Source organism: Schistocerca nitens, chromosome 8, assembly GCF_023898315.1.
Source record: "Schistocerca nitens isolate TAMUIC-IGC-003100 chromosome 8, iqSchNite1.1, whole genome shotgun sequence".
Taxonomy (NCBI): domain Eukaryota; kingdom Metazoa; phylum Arthropoda; class Insecta; order Orthoptera; family Acrididae; genus Schistocerca; species Schistocerca nitens.
This window is the reverse complement of record NC_064621.1, coordinates 381,616,366-381,641,816: the sequence shown is the minus strand read 5'-3', so window position 1 is coordinate 381,641,816 and position 25,451 is coordinate 381,616,366. Positions and strand designations below refer to the sequence as shown.

General features: G+C 43.4%; 1 long non-coding RNA gene across 1 annotated transcript in view; it reads right to left on the bottom strand.

Moving 5' to 3' along the window:
• The window catches only part of LOC126198925 (uncharacterized), a 105,348-nt gene that overhangs the window by 37,848 nt on the left and 42,049 nt on the right, over nt 1-25,451 (bottom strand). The window contains exon 3 of the long non-coding RNA XR_007540113.1: nt 1,872-2,027. This is a non-coding gene — a long non-coding RNA (uncharacterized LOC126198925). The remainder of the gene's footprint in view (nt 1-1,871; nt 2,028-25,451) is intronic.

The window sequence follows — 25,451 nt, the reverse complement described above, 5'->3', positions numbered from 1 at the left end:
TAGCAGGTGAGCTCCTGAAGGAGACTTTAAAGAAGATACATCCTCAAACGATTGACAGAGCATTGGAAAATAGTGACTACAATACAAGAGTAGCTAGAAGGAAACTGTATGCGAATGAACAGAATCGAAGTGGATACTGGACTTTGCTGAAGAGTTGATTACGAAGGAAGTAACATGTCGGAACGACGTCATTTTTACCGAGGAAAGTAAATTTAACATTTTTGGGTCTTATGGACAGATGATGTGGGCGAAGAATAATGAAGAATTGAAAGTCACAAATATTAAGCCCATTGTAAAGCTTGGACGTGTCTGTGTTCTCGTCTGGGGCTGCATATTCACATTTGAACCGGGAGTTCAAATGTGTGTGAAATCTTATGGGACTTAGCTGCTAAGGTTATCAGTCCCAAAGCTTACACACTACTTAACCTAAATTATCCTAAGGGGGATGGGACGGTCTATGCACTGGCTATTTAAAAAAAAGGCCGATAGCTCTTCGCCGCAGTGTTGGAAAGAAGTGATACAACAGAATGGCTACCCAACAAAATGCTGAAACATATAGTTTTGCCGGCAGTGGTGGCCGAGCGATTCTACGCACTTCAGTCCGGTACCACGCGACTGCTACGGTCGCAGGTTCGAATCCTGCCTCGGGCATGGATTTGGGTGATGTCCTTAGGTTAGTTGGGTTTAAGTAGTTCTAAGTTCTAGGAGACTTATGACCTCAGATGTTAAGTCCCATAGTGCTGAGTCATTTGAACCATATATTTTTCAAAGAAATTTGTCTAAAAAGAATTTGTTTTGGAAAGTGTCCAAATATTAGACAAATGTGAAAATGAGACATAGACATGGCTTCTCCATCCCCAGGTTCCCTATCTTATACTATTCAGTGGAGCGTTATCTATGTCCCGTTACATTTTTGCACTATCTTACGGGAGCTATTGTGATATGACAGAATTTGGTGATACTTACGTAACATTTTATTTTGTGATGACTGTAAACTTTTTCTTTCACAATGTTTATTATTTTCTGATGTTTATCGGTTTTATGTTTACATTGTACCACATGACTTAATGGTTGCAAACATGTGTTCTGTTTTGTTTACTAACGACTATCTCTGTTACGTCGTTTATGGTGCTACCTAACGACACACATTTCATGCTATGTAAATTTTACCTGCTGTCAGTATATGAGGTTCTCCTCCATAAAAGTAGCATAAATGTACCTTGATCAAGTTGTTCACGATGTTATGACTTATTGATTGCTCTTTGTAAAGTTATCTTTGACTTCACATCTGTTGTCGATGCTTGGGCCACCTATTGGTCTTTGTTTACTTCTTAGATAGTTTAACCGCCAAAGACAGAATGGCAATGGTTCTCTTCGAACAGACAACGGCGCTGTCAAATATAACTGTATGAGATCTGTATTATATTCAATCTATGTGCTCACTTTCGTGAGCATTTTGCTAAAGTTTAATTTAAGTATAAGTACGATATTAATTGAAAATTGTGTATATGGTTTCGTATGTGGATTACTGAGATGTATTCTTATGTTATTATACACAAATTTGCCGTCGTTAATTTCCTTGTACACTCTGTTCTACAGCTTCAGTGTAATCAATATCTTTGTATATTTAAAAATTTGTGCCAAATAAATGTTAATCACACGTGAACTGGACAGACAATTATTAAGGCGTGGTACCACGTAGGACAGATCACTACCTAACAGAATAAAGGAGAAGATGAGGAACATCAGAAGGAGTGCTGGCTTCAGATGAGGGTGTTGCTGGGAAGAAAGGTGATGAGGGGGACGGTGGGGGACGGTGGGGGGGGGGGGGAGGTAGGCTGTGAGACAAGTTGAGCCTGCATTATCCTCACCGGTGGCGGCTTCGGGGTCAGCGTCCTTGTCGCTCGACGGAGCCAGACGCAGCGGGCCGACCACGCTCAGAGGGAAGGGCAGCGGCGCGTCGATGAAGGCGCGGCCGACGCGGGGGAACTGGAAGAGGCCCGCGGCCCGCTTCTGTCCGCCGTTCCCTGCAACAGCAGAGTCCACCCACCTGCAGTCGACTCGTAGTATCGCTCTTCAATCTAGACTAGGTGCACTTCAGACAGAGGTAGAGTTGTAAAGCTACCGTAGACTATCGTAAGGGAGCGTAGATTACTGTAATTTTCCTAGTAGCTTTTGTCAGTTACGATCGTACCCGCTTTACTTGTACGTTACGTGTATTGCGTACCAATCAGGCGTTCCACGTATTGGTTGCCTCTTCTGCGTATGCGATCAGCGCCTTACTAGATTCCCCTAGGAACTAAGTGCAGATTCATAAAGGGCCCCGTAACCTACAGTTGTTCTGCATTGTTACCCTCCTGTCTGTTACTTAAAAATAAACAGTATTTATAGCAAAAATGAAATTTTCAGTATTTAATTCAGGTTTTATTTGAAAGTTGTTAGCTTGTAACGCGAAACAGAGGAGTTTTGTAGTAAAAATGAAAAAGAAACAATATCGATTTATCATATAGTGCTAGAAAATGCAGTTTCCTCCAAAAAAGTAAAATTTGAAAAAATACTCAATACAAAAACATATCGAATATCGCTTCAAATCTTCGTCGAGTTTATACAAAACATGCTTCTGTTACTCAACTTTATTACTTATCAGTAATAACAACAACGTATTGCCTTTGATCATGATGAAAAACATTCTTTTGAGTACAAAATACCAACAAAAAGTATATAATTTTTAATCTTTTTTTTATGTAAACTGTACTTGCATCAGCAGTAATTGCATTGATTCTATAACAGCTTAGAAGTTACGAGATGACTAATTTTTATTAGTTATAAAATGACTTTCATATTATGTAAGAATGTAAAATACATCATGGGCTAACAATGAATAAAGTGTGGTGTTAATTATGTGCAAATCAAAAAAACCAAGGGAAATCGTCAGCTCACAGTTTCCTCCTTAAACATTCATTTATGCTACTTTCGCTTCCGATTCTACCAATACTACCGATAATACTACCATTTCTTACGTCATTTATGTAATTTTGGTAGAGCGCAACTCTAAGCACAGGTAATAGTGGCTGTAGAGTAGCCTAGTTGGCAACTGTTAGGGGGAAGGCGGGCATAATGGCCATTGCGCACATAACGGCCACTTGAATTCGTGAGTCCGTACAGTGATGCAACCGTACAGAAATTGTGTAAAGGTGTCACTCGAAACCCCCTGAGTTAGGTATAGTCATTTAAAGGAGCCAGGATATCATATTGTCTGGTACTCAAGTTTTGTACGGTTTTGAGACATTCTCATCTGACGAAATAAACATCAACTCGACTTCATACTGTGAAGAGAAAAGGACGCTAGCAAGTTGTCAGTCCCAGCTATGCATTCTGTGGGAAAATCTGCACCGTAATTCCGATAGAACGCAATGATGAACTTCTGAATGTGCAGCTGTTAAACTTCTGCGCGCAAAAGTTTTTTGCCTCTCGCTCCGGCTCACTGCAGACGTCTAAAGACAGAGTGCGAAGTACCGTAAAGAGGAGTGACAACCAGGGGTCACGTAATCGCCAGATGTTGAAGGCGTGCGAAGAGGACGCGGGAGTAGGCCATATCTGTCTGGCGTGTTTTAGAATTTTGTTAGAGAACATGTAATATGGCAACCTCACGCACATATCTGCACAATTTTAACAACGTATATACCTAAAAATCGAAATGAATAAGCCTAATCAAATGAGGAATTGTTACGTTTTAATCATGCAATGATACTGAAGAATAACGCAACTCCTGCAGATGTACTTCGCTTTAACAGCTCTTCAGTCCAAAGAAAATAACGCACAACAGTGATGTTAATAACTAAACGGCATTATGCTACTACTTTAACGGATAATGATTTATTTCATTAATGTACAATGCGTTTGTGAATCACAACGTAAAAGTGTTCAAAGCAAAGAGATCTCTGAACCTGTTACAGGCTGGAAAAGAAACAAAGAACTACCGCTTGTTGGTTTACTGACATGATGAACATGACCCTCTTACTCACGGCACTGAGCAGTAACGCGTTCAAACGTGAGGCGGCTGCAACTGGGCGGAGTGAGTGACAACCTGTTCTCGCGGAAGTTTAAAAGATAGACATTCAGAAGTTCATCAGCGCGTACTCTTAGAATTACGGTCCAAATTTTCGAAAGATTTCGTTTCCTGATGCTGGTATCTTGCGGCTGTACTGTTTTCTCCTTAAAATGTGAGGTCACATTGTTGATGTTTTCTTGTATGATAAATTCCCACTTCATGTAATTGTTTTAAATTTACACAAAAGTTAGGTTTTTCTAACATAGTTGTAAGAGTGGTTAATTAATGACAAAATCTCTTCTCTATTATTGATTCGTTGGTGGTCGTGCCCAACTAACAATATCATTCGTGGAATGGCGTCTAGGCAGTGGCCAATATATCCATCCTAAGTTAAAACATTTTTCTTCCTTTTTTAGTCTTAATTATGTTAACAAAAACTGATGCAAACATTGAAAAAATCGGTAAACTTGTTCGACAATTTCCTTGTCAACTCCTGTTAACTCAGACACTGCTCTGATTGTTAAACGGCGATCTTGTCGAACAACTTTACCGATTTTTTCAATGTTTGCATCATTTTTTGCTGACAATGGTCTGCCAGTGCGAGTGTCATCACTGGTGTCTTCGCGGCCATCTTTAAATCGTTTAAACCACTCAAACACTTGTGTTCGCGATAAACAATCATCGCCGTACACTTGTTTTAACATTACAAACGTTTCACTTGCAGATTTTCCTAGTTTGAAACAAAATTTGATGTTAACACGCTGTTCTTTCTGTACACTCAACATTTTCCGACGCACAGACAAAACGTCAACTACTTAAAACAGACGCCACGGGCAGACTGAGTGCAGGAGGCAGATGAAACTCGAGCAGTAGGCGGAGCGAGAGTCACGTGACAGGCCACGCGACTTTCAGCCTTATTGCATTCGTTTTATTGTTTCACCAGTACTAGTCCGGTATTTTCTAGCCACACATCGTATAAAGTTTCTTCGCTACATTGCGTGTACTTACATTATAGTGCAGTATTCATTCACATATGATGGACAATCTCTGACTTCTCTTGTTTCTTTTTTCAGTCAACATTTTTGTGGGCTACTTAAGTGATAAATTGTTCCATGTTCGAGTAAGTTTGTAAGAAACAAAAGCAACAAAATTTCAAAAGGTACAAAAATATAAATGCATAATGTAAAATTTGTGGAATGTTCGTCATCAAGGACAAACTAAATTTCCATTGCTTTTTAAGAATGGATAAATAACCAGAATTTTGCGCAAAAAGGTCGTTAAGAGCAGGGGAAGCATTGATTGTTATGAAATCTGTACATTTAAATTTTAGATAGATCTGTTGATTTCATCTGCTGGCTGCCTGAACGAATCATCTAAACTACGTGAAAGAAAGCAAGAGAGGTTTGTAGGTTGTCACCATTATTGTTTATGGGCTTAATGACCATTTTTCCGACGAGACATTAAACCGTAAATCTCTATCCTTCACTATTGTTTAACTTCAGTACCGAGGAGCAATTTAAGAATAGAAATAAAAATTCTGAAGTAATTAAAAGTTTAATGGCGAAAGTGATCAAATCTGCGAATCTCAGATTTCGTCATCATTCCGTCCGAAGCAAAGCAAAGACATCGAAAACATTGAACTCAATACACATGTTGCTGAGCACAGAACTAGGTTTAATCACGAACAAAACGAAGAAGAAATGGCCATTAACAGCCGAAACTGAAACAAAAATCAACCCAAACAGAAACTTAGAAGGATCATGATGCAGTAAAAAAAATTTTGCATTAAGAAACCGAAAGCTTACGACTTAGAGTAATATCAACGAACATCTAGTCGCAGAAAATACGGACTGATTATTCACGGCGGAGTGCCCATGAAAGCGGACTTGATGCGTATGCAGGAAGACATTCAAAGACAGAATACGCATTTCCACCAAAACAGTTTTAGGAAACCACTGACGTCACTTAGCATCGGCATGTAGTACTAACATAAGAAGTTACAGTTCCTGTGATATACTATGTGATCAAAGGTATCCGGACACCTGGCTCAAAATGACAAGTTCGAGGCGTCCTCCTTCGGTAATGCTGCAATTCAATATGGAGTTGGCACTACACACGCTGACAGATGACGTTCACAGAGCATTCGCCATGCCCACTCCCTGCCATCGGATCACTACATTGTGTACCGTGATTCGTCACTCCATACAATGTTTTTCCATTGTTCAATCGTTCAATGTTTACGCTCCTTACACCAATCGATGCGTCGTTTGGCATTTACCGGTGAGATGTGTGGCTTATGAGCAGCCGCTCGGCCATGAAATCCAAGTTTTCTTACCTCCCGTCTTCTGTCATAGTACTTGCAGTGGATCCTGATGTAGTTTCGAATTCTTGTGTGGTGGTGTGGATAAATGTCTGCCTATTCGACATTACTACCCTCTTCAACTGTCGGCGGTCTCTGTCAGTCAACATACGAGGTCGGCCTGTACGCTTTTGTGCTGTACGTGTCCCTTAACGTTTCCACTTCACTATCACATCGGAAACAGTGGACCTACAGATGTTTAGGAGTGTGGAAATCTCGCGTACAGACGTATGACACATGTGACACCCAATCACTTGACCAGGTTCGAAGTTCGTGAGTTCCGTGAAGCTACCCATCCTGCTCTCTCACGATGTCCACTGACTACTGAGGTCGTTGATATGGTGTACGTGGCAGTAGGTGGCTGCACAATGCACCTAATATGAAAAAAGTATGTTTTTGGAGGTGTCCGGATACTTTTTATCACATAGTGTATCAAAATTAAGCAAGAACTAGCGCTAATAGTGATTCAGAAATTATTTCACCAACGTTGAACAAAAAGTGTTACCTTACTACCTTATGAAAGTAACATGACGTAAATTTCGACGTTTGTGTTACATTGGAGGAAAAGTTTGATACGAATCGTGTGCATTGTTGTTTGTGACTTTAGCAACCGACTGCAGCAAGTGTGGATGGAGTCTAAAGGTTCTACTAGCGTTTATAGGACATCTGGATCCTTCTCACGACGTCAGGTACGAACAATGTATCGATGTAAGATGCGTTATGTCATGAAGGAGGCGGAGGTACTGAGAGGTCAAGAGTAGATGAAGATATACTGGACAGAGCTTGTTAAACTTCCTTAAGCAGTCGCCGAAGCAGAGGAAGCAGAATGTTACGTTAGATATAGGCAGTGTGCAAATTCCTGCAGAAGTGAAAGTGTTGAGTTCCACGGAAAACGCCACTGATACATACCATGTTGAAAAGCAATGCTTCCGAATTATCTATGTGAACTTTTTAAACAGAATAAACGCTATTAACATTCTAAACCTTATTCTTCACGTCTACATAATTGGAGCCCTTTTCCGCTAGAGGATTCCGAAATGTTGCATGCAACATGGTGGTATGTAAAATAATTATATTATGTCCATTATGATTATCCGGGCTGTTATGCCGTGGTCGGCTGATGAATTTTGTCTCAATTCCCAACGTTTCGTCCCCGTCTGCGGGAGACATCTTCACGGGGGTCTGTCGCTCGATGGAAGGTCCAACACACCCGCTGGCTCGCTTGAGAAACAGCATGTTGCAATCGAGTTTCGAATTCGAAGAGTTTGTCCACGCGTGAATCACCGTCTCCTTCAGCATGACAATGCGCTACCACACACGAGCGCTGTGACATCTGCAACAATCCTACGGTTTGGGTTCAATGTCATCGATCATACACCACACGGTCCTTGACCCCATTCAATTTCAACTGTTTTCAAGACTTGACGAGCAACTTCGCGGACTTCACTTTAATAGTGAAGGGGAGGTGAAAGTAGAGTTGAGGTTATGACTCCGTCAACAAAGTCAAACATTCTACAGTGACGGTACCAACAAACTGGTGTCTCGTTGGGAGAAATGCCAGGGTGACTATGTTGAGAAATAAATATGCAGACACGCAGAATAAAGATCTGGAAAGTTTATAAAGTCTGTTTTACTTTAAAATCTTTAAGAATTATCAAATAAAAAATTTGGAGGCGCCTACCATTCCACAAAAGGCAGAAGAATCATTTTGAACCAGTCTGGGCCGTTTTGAAGCCCGTACTGTCTCCGCTATTAAATAAGAAAGCCGGATAGTTAAAATATTGTGTGACGTTTCTAACCAATAAATGTTCCACCTATTTTCCTTCGCCGGAAGACTTACCAATGGACGCACTGGAAAAAACGTGCACAATGTATTGCTTGTGAAAACGCAACTGTGTGGAATTGACCTCTTTGAGTTAATTGAATGCGTCATGTAGGAAAAAAAGCCACCAGCAGGACGATGCGGATTTTCCTCCTGCTTGGCGTTCACTTTTCGGCACAGGAAAGTTAAGAATAATTGTGATGCAGTAAATCTGTAAGCCAGGGAAATATGAGGGCGTACTGAAAAGTAGTGCCTCCCAATTTTTTATGTTATGACTCTTAAAGCACTTTAAATAAAACAAATTTTATTAACATTCTACGTCTTTATTCTTCACGTCCTCATATTTATTCATCAACATAGTCACCCCGGCGTCGAACACATTTGTCTCAACTAGAGACCCGTTTGTTGATACCGTCACTGCAGAATGTTCGTCATTGTTGACGGAGCCACCACCTCACCTCTGCTTGCACCCCTAAATCGCTATCAGGGTGTAGTCCGCGAAAGTGATGTTTAAGTATTGGAAACAGATGAAAATCAGATGGAGCGAAATCCGGTCTATCGAGGATGGTTGTTGACAGTGTACCCAAGGCATCGGATTGTTATTGATGTCGCAGCGCACATCTGGGGTCTCGCATTCTCACGCTGAAAGAGAGGGCGATCGAACTACCAACTCGGTTACAGTAAGCTGTTTCAACACACAACATAGTTAAGTTACACACCGCTACGTTACAGGCTACGATTCGGAGTCCTCTAGCGGCAGAGAACTGAAAATATGTAGACATCAAGAATAAACATGAAGAATGTTGATAACGTTAATTTTATTTAAAAAGGTCTAAGAGTTCTCTCAAAAGAAATTCCGAGGGACTATCCTTCAGCATACCCTAGTAAAAAGAATAAATAGTAATGTTGTTTAAGAATACGTTAGTCGAAACTTACGAGGGTCATTCAATAACTAAAGAGACAAATTGGTCTGGGAAAAAAGCTGTTTGTAGGGCAAGTTTGGTACTTTTGTGGCTTTAAGTTGGCATTACTTGGATGAGCTCTGATCAGCTGATGTATCAACATCGTTTTGTTTACATTTCAAGATGGCGAGTCCGCTTGTAACGTTCACATTAGTTGAACGACGTTCTGTCATTCGTTTTTTGCTCGCTGAAGGCGAGAAACCAGTGAATATATACTGTAGAATCTTTAAAGTTTATAGTGAAGGTTATATGAATCGTGCAAGCTTTTACAAGCAGTTCAAGAATGGTCGCGACTCAGTGACTGACAAACACTGTTCTCGCCGACCAGTTGCAGTTTCAACGCCGTCATTTGAAAGTCGGAAAGATGACATTATTCGTGCCGACCGCCGTGTGGCTATGGAAATAATAGTTGATAAGGTTCAAGTTAGTACTGGTACAGTTCATAAGATTATCTGTACGGTACCACAAAACACGTGCGAGATGGGTCCCAAAGGAGCTGACTCGGCTACACAAGGAAACGAGGTTGAGAATGTGAACTGAACTGAAGGAACATTATGAAAGAGAAGGTGAGCAATTCCTCAACAAAACTTTAACTTGTGATGAAACTTGGGTTCATTACTATGAGGCAGAATCAAAAAGATAAAGCATGGAGTGGAAGCACACCAACTCATCTGTGAAGAAAAAATTCAAAACCCAAGCATCATGTTGACGGTGTTTTGGGATGCTGAATGTCCAGTTTTTTTGTGATTATCTAGAAGAGCCGCGTACAATAAACAGCTAATACTACTTGGATTTACTTTTAAACAAGGTGAAGCCAGTGTTGAGAGAGAGACGTCGCGGATCTCAGAGGAGGGGTGTGATTCTCCAGCAAGAGAACGCACGTCCTCATATTGCTCAATTAACCTGTGAAACCGTCGACAAAATGAGCTGGGAAGTATTGCCTCATCCCCCTTACAGTCCTGACTTAGCATCTAGTGATTTCCATTTGTTTGGTGCACTGAAGGAGACATTATGTGGGAAGAGGTTCTAGGACAGCGAGGAAGTGAAAAAGTTTGTGGGAAAAGAGCAGCCGGAACAAAAAAGCTTGTAGCTCGTTGGAACAAGTGCATAAATGTTCAAGGGGATTATTTTGAAAAGTAGAAAAAGTATTGTTTTGCAAAAATAAACCCTTTTTTTTCTCCAGACCAATTTGTCTCTTTAATTATTGAATGACCCTCGTAAATGATATTTCGTGCCAATTGTTTTAGGCCTTGAGAAGTAAAATATAAAATCCATCACTGAAGCTTAGAAAATAACCCATACATGACGACCTTCCGAGCCCGGCTTCGTTTATGACCTTTCTCCCACAGAGACGTGATGCTGACATGCGTATAGCTGCATTAATTACTCTCCGGAACGTCAGCAGGTTTCTGCCGTGACGGACTACATATACGTCGGCACAGATTTTTCGGTCCTGCCAGAAACCGTAGGCCTGCCGCGTGCCTGTAAATTAACGAATTGCTGCCTACAAGGCGGCATCCCGGCCGTATCAGAGGGAAAATACCTGCGAACAACAAAAAGCCCTCTGCCGCGAACAGCTGCGCGGCTCGCCGGAGTTCAGGAACAGGTGCCTGCACCCCGCACTCATTTGTTTCAGCCCCAGAGCTGCTCCGGACGTCGCGGCATTCCATCGGTTTTTCTACCGCCCGAGTCCTCCTGAACTCTGGACACCCGATCGACAATCGGTTAATCCAATAATGTTTCGGAGGCGTTATCGAGCGGCCGGGATAATGAGGCGAACACCGTTCTCCTTCTACGCATGTTGCGGCTTGTCACATGATAACCAGGTATTACTGAAACCTAATCGAAAAAAAATGATTTTAATAAATTGTGATGATTCATCTCCATCTATTATTCAGGCAAATAGGTGTTGGGGACTGGGGGCGTTCACTTAAAACTCGCCACTGCTGATAAAGGCTGGTAGGGTGGTTGCGTGGGTTCTAGGGCAGCACATACACAATGAAAGTAACACTGAGTAGTGAATAATACACTACTGGCCATTAAAATTCCCACATCAAGAAGAAATGCAGATGATAAACGGGTATTCATTGGACAAATTTATTATACTAGAAATGACATGTGATTACATTTTCACGCAATTTGGGTGCATGGATCCTGAGAAATCAGTACCCAGAACAACCACCTCTGGCCGTAATAACGTCCTTGATACGCCTGGGCATTGAGTCAAACAGAGCTTGTATGGCGTGTACAGGTACAGCAGTCCATGCAGCTTCAACACGATACCACAGTTCATCAAGAGTAGTGACTGGCGTATTGTGACGAGCCAGTTGCTCGGGCAACATTGACCAGACGTTTTCAGTTGGTGTGAGATCTGGAGAATGTGCTGGCCAGGGCAGCAGTCGAACATTTTCTGTATCCAGAAAGGCCCGTACAGGACCTGCAACATGCGGTCGTGTATTATCCAGCTGAAATGTAGGGTTTCCCAGGGATCGAATGAAGGGTAGAACCATGGGTTGTAACACAACTGAAATGTAACGTCTACTGTTCAAAGTGCCGTCAATGCGAGCAGGAGATAACCGAGACGTGTAAGCAATGGCACCCCATACCATCACGCCGGGTGATACGCCAGTATGGCGATGACGAATACGCACGTCCAATGTGCGTTCACCACGATGTCGCCAAACACAGATGCGACCATCATGATGCTGTAAACAGAACCTGGATTCATCCGAAAGAACGACGTTTTGCCATTCGTTCACCCAGGTTTGTCGTCCATGCTGCTGCAAACGTCGTCGAACTGTTCGTGCAGATGGTTGTTGTCTTGCAAACGTCCCCATCTGTTGACTCAGGGATCGAGACGTGGCTGCACGATCCGTTACAGCCATACGGATAAGATGCCTGTCATCTCGACTGCTAGTGATACGAGGCCATTGGGAACCAGCACGGCGATCCGTATTACCCTCCTGAACCCACCGATTCCATATTCTGCTAAGAGTCATTGTATCTCGACCAACGCGAGCAGCAATGTCGCGATACGATAAACCGCAATCGCGATAGGTTACAATACGACCTTTATCAAAGTCGGAAACGTGTTGGTACCCATTTCTCCTCCTTACACGAGGCATAACAACAACGTTTACCCAGGCAACGCCGGTCAACTGCTGTTTATGTATGAGAAATCGGTTGGAAACTTTTCTCATGTCAGCACGTTGTGGGTGTCGCCACCGGCGCCAATCTTGTGTGAATGCTCTGAAATGCTAATCATTTGCATATCACAGCTTCTTCTTCCTGTCGGTTAAATTTCGCGTCTGTAGCGCGTCATCTTCGTGGTGTAGCAATTTTAATGGCCAGGGGTGTATTTTAAGCGAAAGTTATTGGAAAGAAAATAAGGTCTAAAACGTTTTATATCCATCGTGATTATTGGTTGAAATGGCTCTGAGCACTATGGGACTCAAAATCTTAGGTCATAAGTCCCCTAGAACTTAGAACTACTTAAATCTAACTAACCTAAGGACATCACACACACCCATGCCCGAGGCAGGATTCGAACCTGCGACCGTAGCAGTCCCACGGTTCCGGACTGCAGCGCCAGAACCGCTAGACCACCGCGGCCGGCCATCGTGATTATTATCTCATATTCTACAGTATTAGGTTCTGTACGACCTTGTTTGCATTATGATACAGGGTGACTCAGGAGGAATGGTCAGTATTCAGGGATATGACAGGAACGGTTAATCGAAGCAAGTAAGTCCAGCAAACATGGGCTATAAAATGAGTATCTTAAGAGCTAAGAGCACTTTCTCAGCTTCGATACTGTGAAAAAAATTTCTTCTACTGCAAGCTCTTTGCGTTCCATGTTTTGGAATGAGATAGTATGGACCAAAACAAGATGAAATTGTAACCATCGGGATTGGCGATCACTAAGAAGATGAAGTTAAGGAATTCTGCTACCTAGGCAGCAAAATCGCTCATGACGGTCGGAGTACGGAGGACATAAAAAGCAGACTAGTTCTGACAAACTGGGAATTACTAGCCAAGAGAAGTCTACTAGTATCAAACATAGGCATTAATATGAGCAAGAAATTTCTGAGAATGTACGTTTTGAGCACAGCATAGCATGGTATGGCGGCGAAACATGTACTGTAGGAAAACCGGAACAGGAGAGAATCGAAGTATTTGAAATGTCGTGCTACAGAAGAATGTTGAAAATTAGGTGGACTGATAAGGTAATGAATCAAGCGGTTCTCCACAGAAACGGCGAGGAAAAGAATGTATGGAAAACGCTGACAAGCTGGAGGTACTGGATGATAGGACCTCTGTTAAGACATCGGCGAATAACTCCCATGGTACTAGTGAGAGCTGTAGAGGAGGAAAGAGGCTGAAACACGTCCAGTAAATAACTGTGGACGTAGGCGGCAAGTTGCACAGGAGAGGAATTTGTGGTGGGCCGCATCAAATCAGTCAGAAGAGTGACCACAGTATCGAAGATGGAGTACCTATAGCTCTTAAGATATGCATTGTACAGCTCCTGTTTACTATTTTTGCTTCGAATGGTCGTTCCTGTCATAACCTTGAATACCGAAAATTACTCCTGAGACACCCATGTGTAGCTTGCCATCCGCAACGAAATAATAATGTTTCGTGTTCGGTTGGCGACTTGAATCACTTTATCCATCTTGAAGGCAGACAACTTCTCAGCCGAGATCGCATTTTGTAAAATATTTATTTGCGATGACCGGTTTAGATAAAACAGAGTTACCATCATCTGATCTTTGAACAGTGTACATAAAGCGTAAAGTATTTAATTACGAACAACAGCGCACAATCTCATAAATAACATACGTAGAGAGAATTATTTTTAAACATACACTATGTGATCAAAAGTATCAGGACACCTCCAAAAACACCTATTACCAGGTACTCTGTATCAGAGACCTCAGTAGTCAACAGACATCGTGAAAGAGCAGAATGGGGCACTTTGCGGAACTCAAGGACTTCGAACGTGGTCTGGTGATAGGGTGTCACTTATGTCGTACGTCTGTACGCGAGATTTCCACACGGTTTCCGATGTGACAGTGAAATGGAAACTTGAAGGACACGTACAGCACAAAAGCGTGCAGGCCGACCTCATCTGTTGACTGACAGAGACCGCCGACAGTTGAAGAGGGTCGCATCTCGTGGTCGTGCGGTAGCGTTCTCGCTTCCCACGCCCGGGTTCCCGGGTTCGATTCCCGGCGGGGTCAGGGATTTTCTCTGCCTCGTGATGGCTGGGTGTTGTGTGCTGTCCTTAGGTTAGTTAGGTTTAAGTAGTTCTAAGTTCTAGGGGACTTATGACCACAGCAGTTGAGTCCCATAGTGCTCAGAGCCATTTTTTGAAGAGGGTCGTAATGTGTAATAGGTAGACATCTATCCAGACCATCACACAGGAATTCCAAACTGCATCAGGATCCACTGCAAGTACTACGACAGTTAGGCGGGAGGTAAGAAAACTTCGATTTCATGGTGGAGCAGCTGCTCATAAGCCACACATCACGCCAGTAAATTCCAAATGACGTGTAAGAAGCGTAAACATTGGACGATTGAACAGTGGAGAAACGTTATGTGGAGTGACACAAAGTGGCAATCCGATGGCAGAATGTGGGTATGGCAAATGTGGGTATGGCAAATGTCCGGTGAACGTCATCTGCCAGCTTGTGTAGCGGCAACAGTAAAATTCGGAGGCGGTGGTGTTATGGTGTCGTGTTTTTCATGCAGCCCTTGTTGTTTTGCGTGTCACTATCACAGCACAGGCCTACAATGATGTTATAAGCTCCTTCTTGCTTCCCACTGTTAAAGAGAAATTCGGGATCGCGATTGCATCTTTCAACACGACTGAGCACCTGTTCATAATGCACGGCCAGTAGCGGAGTGGTTACACGACTATAGCATCCCTGTAATAGACTGGCCTGCACAGAGTTCTGACCTGAATCCTATAGAACGCCTTTGGGATGTTTTGGAACGCCGACGTCGTGTCAGGCGTCATCGATCGACATCGTTACCTCTTTTCAGTGCAGCACTCCCTGAAGAATGGACTGCCATTTCCTAAAAAACCTTCAGGCACCTGATTGAACGTATGCCTGCTAGAGTGGAAGCGGTCATCAAGGCCAGCACCACATTGAACCCCAGAATTACCGATGGAGGGCGCCACGAACTTGTAAGTCATTTTCAGCCAGGTGTCCGGATACTTTTGATCACATAGTGTACCTGCAAGTACCCAATTAGAGCTATAAATGTTTCCCGTCTCTTAATTAGCTTGAAAACTGACGTAAGATGCATTGGTATGTCAAAATTGAAACTAGTATTTACAATATGTTTCGCCAAGTGCATTCGTTGCATATTTATGCTGTTGTATGCTGATGTTCATAATTTAATATTTTGTACATTATGTATACTATTAACGGATCAGATGATGTTAACCCTGTTTTAACGAAACCGATTATCGTAAATAGTGTTATATAGATTCAATCTCGTGTTAGAAGTTGTCTTTCTTCAGGCTGAATATCTGCAGATCGCCCCTTGCTACTCAGTATGAGCAAACGAACTAAATCACTTCATTTATATGTTTCCATTGCACGAAAACTGAATAAAAGTACCACTAAGAAACATACAAAGATGCTGAGAAGAACGACTATTGTTTACGTAATAGGCTGACCTGAATTCCCATAATTTAGTCTGCGAGCACCGCTGCTGTCAGAGCTTCATAAATGTAATAACAATTCTGCTAATACTGTGTGTCACAGTGCGACAGAGATCCAAATAAAAAACCTTGAAACAATAATAAACTTTCGAAATGCATCGTTATTTCGGAATCTCTCACTGTTGTGAAAAATTACGCTTAGAACGTTATACAGAGGCCGAACGCAGACGCATAAACGACCTCAGGTCTTTTTCGACGATGCTACTCATTTGACGATGGTTTGAGAGTGGGATCAGTACAGGGTTTCCTTATTTAGTACATTCTAATTGTATGGAAGTCACCAAGCGATGTCTGGCAGTGTTTGAAACTCTGCTCCAGCATTCGGTAGGACAGCGAATCAAGTGTCTCAGTGATTATTTTTAAATAATATTTGTCCTGCTTAGAGGTTAATTCATTCTTTACATTATCATTGACCTCTGTCAGTATTATCGCAACGTTTCGACCAGTCCCCTGCTCATTATCTTGAAACGTCTTTGACGAGGAGGAAACATTCCGATAACATGGTTGCACGACTAGGTTCATCAGTAATTTATTTCATCAGTAATAATTGTTCTAAACCTGCTTCCCTGTTGAAATGCAAGTAAAGGCCATGAATTTTGTTGTTTAGAAAATGCAGTTCAAAGTTATAAAATTTGTGTAAAATTTCTATTAGTTAATTTTATAGAAAGGGCTCTCATGATTAAATTGCAATGTAATAATAATGGTTTTGCTCTAAGATAATAACAACGATCTGAACCATACTAGACATTAACTCAGAATAGTATGGGTAGATTAAGAGTGCACAAACAATGTTTTTCATTATCTAGCGATTATGTCGTTGCAGTTCTGCGTGTGTCGTGCAAGATAGGTACTGGATCAGCATTGTTCCATGTTTTTCATATCCCAATTCAAACAAGAAACGGAAGTCCTGTAATATAACGTTTCTTTTAGGCAGAAAGTTTCCTTTGTTGCGGCGCAAATATATAAATCCACCATTTACGCATTGCAGTTGTTCCCTTTCAGCATTAGTAGCGTCGTAATACTTTGGGAATAAAAGCAAACATTGTATCAGGTTTACGTAAATTCTGATCACCGTAAAAAATGTGTGTGTAACATCTGCACAGCAAGATTCCTTTCAAGTCATCACCTGAATAACCAGTTGACGGTTTTTGCTACCGGACTGGCGGTTCTAGTTTTATAAATAAAGTACTGTGTCGTTCTCCAGGCATTAAAATATTTCCTGTGTTTTCTCCTCTTCTCATTTGCATGGGGTTACACTGTTTTATGTTTATTAAAGTGTTTTTTCATTTATGTTTTTCTCATTTGGAAATTTTTGCAAGGGGATGTTCGGTTCTCCCATTCCCCTGATAACCGACGTACGTCACTGGGATGCCTTGGGCAGAACCCAGTGATTGGAACCCTTTTCAAATTGTTTCTAGAATATTGTTATCAATTGTCCCAAGAGAAAAATTAAAAACGTGCTTATCTTTAGCATGGGATAGCTACAAAGACGAAAAGACCGTTAAATAGATTTTCCAATGAAAGCGGCGACCTATTAATAACATTGAAATCCATTGGTTGGTTAGGGCACACACATTGTTTTCGTCGTCGTGTTTATGAAATCAATAAGTTATTCACTGCTGGCCACTGCTATCAAAGCATTCATTAACATTAGTCGAGAATTTGTAAGTTGTCTCACTGGACTATTTTATGCGCTTTTCTGGTCGGTAGTCTACATCTTAGTCTCCATGTACCACTGCAACCTTTTCTTTGCGTGCTCCTTGTTTGCTGGAGACGCTCTGCACGAATACTTCTTTAATAGCTCTCATTGCTCTCTGTTCGTTGAGACTGATTTACAGGGATGTATATGCATTCATGGCAGTGGACATTTAGTGGAGATAGCAGTTCTCTTTGAATGCCCTATTGTCTATGGCAAGAGATTAATTTTTTATTCCAACGTAGTGTTGTCAGAACAATGTATGCTGTCAGGACACTAGGTACTGTAGCTTTGCACACAAACCCTACAATATTTTCGCCTTATGAATGAGGCAGACAGCAACAGATTGAGGTCTGGGATGACGAGAGATTAAAAATGGTTCAAATGGCTCTGAGCACTACGGGACTTAACATCTGAGGTCATCAGTCCCCTAGAACTTAGAACTACTTAAACCTAACTAACCTAAGGACATCACACACAGCCATGCCCGAGGCAGGATTAGAACCTGCGACCGTAGCGGTCGCGCGGTTCCAGACTGAAGCGCCTAGAACCACTCGGCCACACCGGCCGGCAGAGATTTAAAAAAAAAACAAAAAAAAAAAAAACGCAGCAACGATCACTGGCGGCTCATCAGATTTTTTTACTTTTTTACTTTTTTAATTGTATTTGCCCTTTGGTCATTACCCGCAAAAAGAGAACATGTTGTGTACTGTGTATTCCATAACTGATTAGAATACAACGTAATGATACTTCAATGCATAATTTCTGTAAATGCTTCTTAGTACTTAATATTGTAAAATTACGTCACATTCGTGAGGAAGACGATATAGGCTGTGACAAGCGTTGTTTCTTGCTACTTTCGAGGGCAACCAAGAGAAAGACGGTCATCTTCTTCCACTTGTCAGAGCGGGGAGAGAACCATATGGATTCACTAGAGGTATTTCGTCCATGTTTAAAAATGAGGAGAGTCTTGGTGCACATGAAATTTGTGCTGTTGCTTTTTGTACCAGATGATCTAAATTATCTCTAGTTTAAATGTTCAGTTCCGTTCCTCAGTACATCAGGTTTGCCCGCTTTAGGTTTAGCTGTGATGACTCCTTTGCGTTTCCACTTCACAATTACTCCACCAACAGTCGACTTGGGAAGCTTTACTGTGCTGAAATATCCCTGACGGATTTATTACTCATGTGACACCCAATGACTAATCCGTATTCGAAGTACTGGACTCTCTTGACTGATCCAGTCTGTCTTCTCTACTAACATTACTACTCGCTTCGTTTTCACTCGTGGGGTCTGCTTCTCGTTACATCTGGAGGGAAATTCCGTATTAGATAGTGTCGATTATGTACACACCCATCACTTCCATGACTTTCGTCTTTGTTGGAGTATCATGGCACCGAGAGTTAATATGTATAGTAACCCGATGTTCTTATGAGTGACTAATGTTTCGTGTAGTGAACTTCTTATACTGCCAAACTTTTATGGAGCACTCTCGTGCTACCCTTCACGTTCTGAGAAAACTTTATTGTCTTATAAGTTTCAGAAGAAAGGCTCCAGCTATGAAGTTAATACATCGAGGTCTTGATCGCACGTATAGGAGGGTAGGGGATGGAGTGGGTGCCCCTGGCGGCTGTGCCGGCCTGTTAACTAGGCGGGCTGCTGGCTGCCGACTACGGGGGCGGCGCGACGGTCCAATCTGCTAAAGCACCCGCATCTGCGCCCGCCGGCCGGACAACTTCCCACCGGTGTTTAGAGCCGGTCCAGCTCGCTCTTTCACTCGGAGGCACAATTTGCCCCCAGGAAGGGGGCGGAGGTTCGATCGATTGCCGCCCCACTCGGCGCGACACTCCGAGGTACCTGTGGCCACGCCGCTCACAGGTACCTCCACATCTGCATCGCTCACACTGCAAATCGCTTTTCGGTCTACCGTGCGTTGATGAGAAGCGCGAGCTCCCTACGCCATCTGGCGGCCTCAGCAGCACTGGAAGAAACGACTAGCACGCAGCGCTATCGTGCTTTTCTTTTCCGAAGAAATGCCTCTTGATGACAGTGAGGACCAGGAAAAGTAGTATTCCAGTAGAGTGCACTCGACCTCGAAACATTGTTAGTTCGCTAAAAATTACAACTCCGTCCACAGGGCACGGAGGGTCCATCGGTACGACCGACCGCTATGTCATCCTCTATCACTAGATGCAATATGGAGGGAGTGGGGTCAGCGCGCCGCTCTCCCAGTCACTGTAGTGACCTGGAGCCGCTACCAGCTCAAGTACAGAGTGGAGCAAATAAAAGTGCTCCGGAAAATAGCGTTCCAGGGTAGAAAGAAACACAGAATACTAAAGGAAATAAATACTAACGTGATTACAGCAGAACTTGAAAGTGACCACCAACCATCTCTTAGCACTTTTGGGTCCTATTGCTGAAGGTGGATCGAACTGCTGGAATTGCTGCAGTCTCATCAGAAACGTTCTGCCGCAGATCTGGAGACTATGAGGGTTGTTGCGATAACCCTTGACTTGAGGGCTCCACATACAAAGATCAGGTGACCTGTATGACCAGCTAGGGCCTATACCAGACTGACCTCTGCTGACAACACTATGAGGCTTGAGAAAGGTGTAAATGTGTCCAAGGAACCGACGTAGATCACGTGGCGGGCGTATACGTCGTGTGCGCTTCACGGAGTCTGGTTATACCCATACTTCACATCCTGTCGTATTCACTCGTCCGGGCCACTTTTTCTGCCCTACTCTGTAGTTCCTCAGTTGGCTTCACGAGGCTGAATGCAACCCGTTGCAGTTCTCCAGCCAATGAAAAATCTTTGGTAGTACCACGACTAAAACCTGAGTTCTCCGCATGGCAGTCATCCGCGCTAACCACTCTGTTACGGACGCGGACGAATACTTCTAACTGGGTCAAAAAATACCCCGCTTAGCATTAAAATAGCAGCACCATGAAAGCTGCAAACAACAAATGACAAATTCCCAAGAAGTGTATTACATTTTTGGATATGAAAGTAATTAGCACTGGAGTGCAACGTCACAAAGTGCGAACCAGTAACTTCATCTGCATTCTTTGTGCAATCAGGGGAAAAAGTCGCAACACCAAAAAATAATTAATGTGGAGAATTGAAATTTTTGGATACATTTGTTCATGTAACAATTTTAATTGATTGACATTGCACTATCATAGGTTAATAAAAGCGCGAGATAAGCCATTGGAAATGTAAAATGCTTGTACATTAATAACCGGTGTAACAGTCAGAATGTTTAATGGAAGCATGCAACCATGCAAACTTGTATGCAAGGTGTTGTGCAGGTGCCGGATGTCTGCTTGTGAAATGGAGTTTCATGTCTGCTGCGCTTGGTAGGTCAGTACACGGACGATTAATGGTGTTTGTCAATGGCACTGGACTTGTCGTCCAATGATATCCCATACGTGCTCGATCGGAGACAGATCTATTGATCGAGCTGGCCAAGGCAACATGTCGACTCTCTGTAGAAGGTAGACCATGTTTGGCTACAACAGTGACATGTGCGCCATCATTGTCCTGTCAGAAAACATCCCCTGGAATGCTATTCATACATAACAGCACAACAGGTCGAATCCCTAGGCTGACGTATAAATTTGCAGTCAGAAGGCGTGGGATAGCCACGAGAGTGCTGCTGCTGTCATGAAAATTCGCATCCACGACCATAACGCCAGGTTGCACGCAGGCTCTCAATCGGCCTCCATCTAACCAACAGATGGCCGTCACTGGCGCCAAGGCACAAGCAGATTTCATCAGAAAACACAACAGACCTTCACCCTGCCCTCCAACCAGATCCCGCATGGCACTAGCAATGTCGCAAATGGCGGTGTTTTGGGGTCAGAGGGAGGCCGCCACAGGAGGTCTGCTGGGAGCTGTCCTCGAAGATACCGATTTGTAACAGTCTGTTGTGTTACTACGCTACCAACTGCTCCTCAGATTGCTGTTGCAGATGCACTTATGATGCCATGGAGCCATACGCCGAACAAGATGGTCTTCCTTTCGGTAGTGCCACGTGGCCTTCAGGAGCGCGGTCTTCTTGCGACCGTACATTCCCATGACCACCGATGACAGCAATCATGGACAATGGCTACATTCCTACCAAGTCTTTCTGCAGTATCGCAGAAGGAACATCCAGTTTCTTGTAGCCCTATTACATGACCTCGTTCAAACTCAGTGATGGGTTGATAGTGGCGTCTTTGTCTCCTTAACGCTTAAAGGTATTCTTGATTAACATCAACTCGCCACGTCCAATCTCAAAGGTATCTGACGCTCACGACCGTTATAGCGTGTATTTAAAGCTAACCTGATTCGCATCCTTATAGCGGAGCTATTAGCGCCACTCTTACGCAACTGGCCCCAAAATCTGGCCTTTCAAGAAAGCAGCTTGTCGTTTCCAGAATGAGATTTTCACTCTGCAGTGGAGTGTGCGCTGTCATGAAACTAGTTCTGAGGGAGGATAGTGCTTTCCAGAGCTAACGTCTCTTTTACCTTCAGGGCATTGAATGTCTAGAAATGTTACGCAGTGTCCAAATGTCTTAAGCGTTGTGAGTCAGGGCACTCAACTAAATAATGTACAAGGGACCAGGTCTGGGCCCACTGTGGCGTAGCAGGGCACCTAAAGAATGACTGTCCAAAAAGAAACGGAAAACGTGGGAGCATTCCTAGTTCATACAGCCGCATGGCTTGTAATGAAGTAGGAAAGGAATGTGCAACGTATGTATTACAGCTTGATCGAGAAATTCGTAGAACCGACTACGGCCATGGCTAATAAATGAATTTATCGTGGGCAGACCGTGTGATATGCAATACTTATTTACAGGTGAAAGTAAGTCGCAACAAGAATGAAAGCACAAATCCCCCTTAATGGATAAGACTGTTAAGACATTATGATGGAGCAGTACCAGATGAGACGATAACTTGTTGAAAGTATTAGAGGCAAAAATCTCCGTCTTAGAGAAAGCGAGACGTGGAGAGAGCACGGAAATTCTGGCTGCAAATAATAAGAAACGAAGATTATACCAGAGATGGAGCTACTCAGACGAAGGAGAATCTTTCGCAACTGTGCTATAAAAACAACTCGAATCTTAACAACATTTATCAAAGGTGGAAAAGTGCGTTGTATATTGAGAAACGGCACAATAATGCAAAAACAAAAAAAAGATACAAAATTCAGAACACTGAGGTGTCGAGCACAACTAATAAAGACGGAGAGCACTGAAAAGCACAATCCAGTGGCAGCCAAGTACCGGTAAAGGAACAGAACCACCAACAAAGAGAAATATCAACTTCAGAAGATAAGTCGATTCACCTTAAAGTCGTGAGTCAGCACAATCAAGAATTCGTAACGCAACCGTTGAGACATGATACACAGCGATGCATAACTTCAACGGATAGTAAAGCGGGTATAAACCCACAATTTAAAGATGCACTCCGCCTCCCAGGCTTAAAGAACCTTGACACCTGGTAACACGGATAAGGCATACAGTAAGGGCCAAAAACCGTATGAGAAAATCTGTAACGTTTCCTATGTATACCTGATGCTGTAGGTTGTATTCAACGGGGATCGAAAAATCTACCTACTGACCCTCAGCTTCGGGAGAACTTAATGCTTAAAGTTTTTGTTGGAAGAAGTATAGAATACGATACAGAGGCGCTGTATAACCAGTTTGTTATATTACTTAGTAGAATAGGATTTGACTTTCAGTAAGGATGGCCACACTGCAATTCTCATACACACTCATCAGCTAGAACATTATTACCACCGAACTACTATCGATATAAACCTGTCCTAGTGATAGCAGCTTCATCTACAGAGGAATGCCTGCTAGTTAGACGCGCACACGTTGCGTGTAGCATCAGTGAGCGTGCTGTCCGTGTGTAGAATGGGGAAGGCAAGCGATCTGTGTGAGCTTGACCGAGGGCAGATTGTGATAGCCCGGAGGCTCGGCACGAGCATTTCGGAAACTGCACGACTTGTCGACGTATGCCGAGTGTCGAAGGGTTCTTCGACACGTGGCGAAACCAAGGTGAAACCACGTCCAAACGTCGTGGGGTTGAGCGGCCACCAGTCATTACAGGTGTCGGTCGTCATAGGCTGGGCAGACTGGTAAAACAGAACAGGCGGCGAACTGTGGCGGAACTAACAGACTTTAATGCTGGGTGGAGTAAAATTGTGTCAATACACAATGTACCGAACACTCCGAACGATGGACCTCCGCAGCCGATGAACCATGCTTGTGCCAATTTTAACACCGCGACATCGACAACTGTTATGGGCACACACCATCGGCACTGGACGTTGGCGCAGCAGCAGAGGGCTGCATGGCGTGGTGAGTCCTGATACCTTCTCCATCGTGGGCACGTATCCGTCGTCTTCCAGGGGAACAGTTACCTTCTTCATCATGCCGATGGGAGGCCGCGAATCCTTTGTCTTCCAGGGAAACAGCTACCTTCTTCGCCACGCCAATGGGAGGGCGCTAATTCTTCGTCTTCCAGGGGACCAGCTCCTTGACAGTACTGAGAGACGGAGACAAGCTGGCGGCGGCTCCGTTATGCTCTAGGGGACATTCATGTGGGAATCCGTGTTTCCAGTTGAGCTCTTGCAAGGCACCATGTCGTTCAAGGAGTATCGTACATTGGTCGCAGACCACGTACACCGCTTCATGACCATCATGTTTCCCGACGGCAGTGTCATTTTTCAAAAAGATAACGTGCAATGTCACAAGGCCAGGAGTGTCATGGAGTGTATCGAAGAACACAGTGGCGAGTTCCAGTTGATGTGCTGCCCCAACTTGCCAATTCTGAACCCGATCGAACACATTTGGGATGTGACTGAACGTGGCGCCACGGCTCATCGCACCCATTCCCTGAATTTGTGGGAAATAAGTGACTTGAGTGTGCAGATGTGGTGCCAACTCCTTGCAGCGACCTACCAAAGCCTCGTGGCTTCCATGCCACGACGCGTCGTCGCTGTTATCCGTTCCAAAGGTGGACATACCAGCTTTTAGGTAGGTTGTCGTGATGTCTCGGTTAATCAGTGTGTTTCATCCATAGATGGACACAAGTTGTCTAGAAGTAGCGCAGCTAAACTGAATAAAAAGTCAGGACGTCTTGCATGAGATTCGCAACGTAGCTGAGAAAATGAAATTCGATATGCTATGCTTACAGGAACCATGCAGAACAGGTGGAAACATCCCTGGATTCTCGGTCACAGCTCGCAGGTCAGGTCATCACACACGGACAAAAACCGATGACAGTCATTGCATTATTCAGCAAAAAAATCTCAGCTGTAAAAATAGGACAATACAATATGGAAGTAACGAACGTAAATGGAAACCCACCCAGATTTGAAGAGAGGGCTGGTGGTCAGTAAAGCTGAAAAAGGCCTCACCACGAATGACCACAACGTTATAGTTTGCACTGTTGATTCCTGCAAAAATGGACTCAACATTGATGACGTATTAAAAACGTTAGAGACACGTTACGACATGAGGAAAGCCGAACTCAGTGCAAGTAGACGGCAACGCAGGTACAAAAGCACAACAACTCGTCATTGCAGTGCAAGACGCCATGAAAGGTGCAATATCAGTCGTAAGACAAACGGGCTAGAGTTGACAAGTACCATGGACTGAGTGTCTCCAAATATTCAGAAGGCAGAAGGGCAAGAAGACAGTACCACAAGGGCCGCACTGTGGGAGAAAGAGCTCGCACTCTGGGCAGATACAAACTCCTAATGCAGCAGTTTAAAGAACGCCTGCGGCACGCAGGCAAAAATAGAGAACTGGAACCGATTCGTGGCAC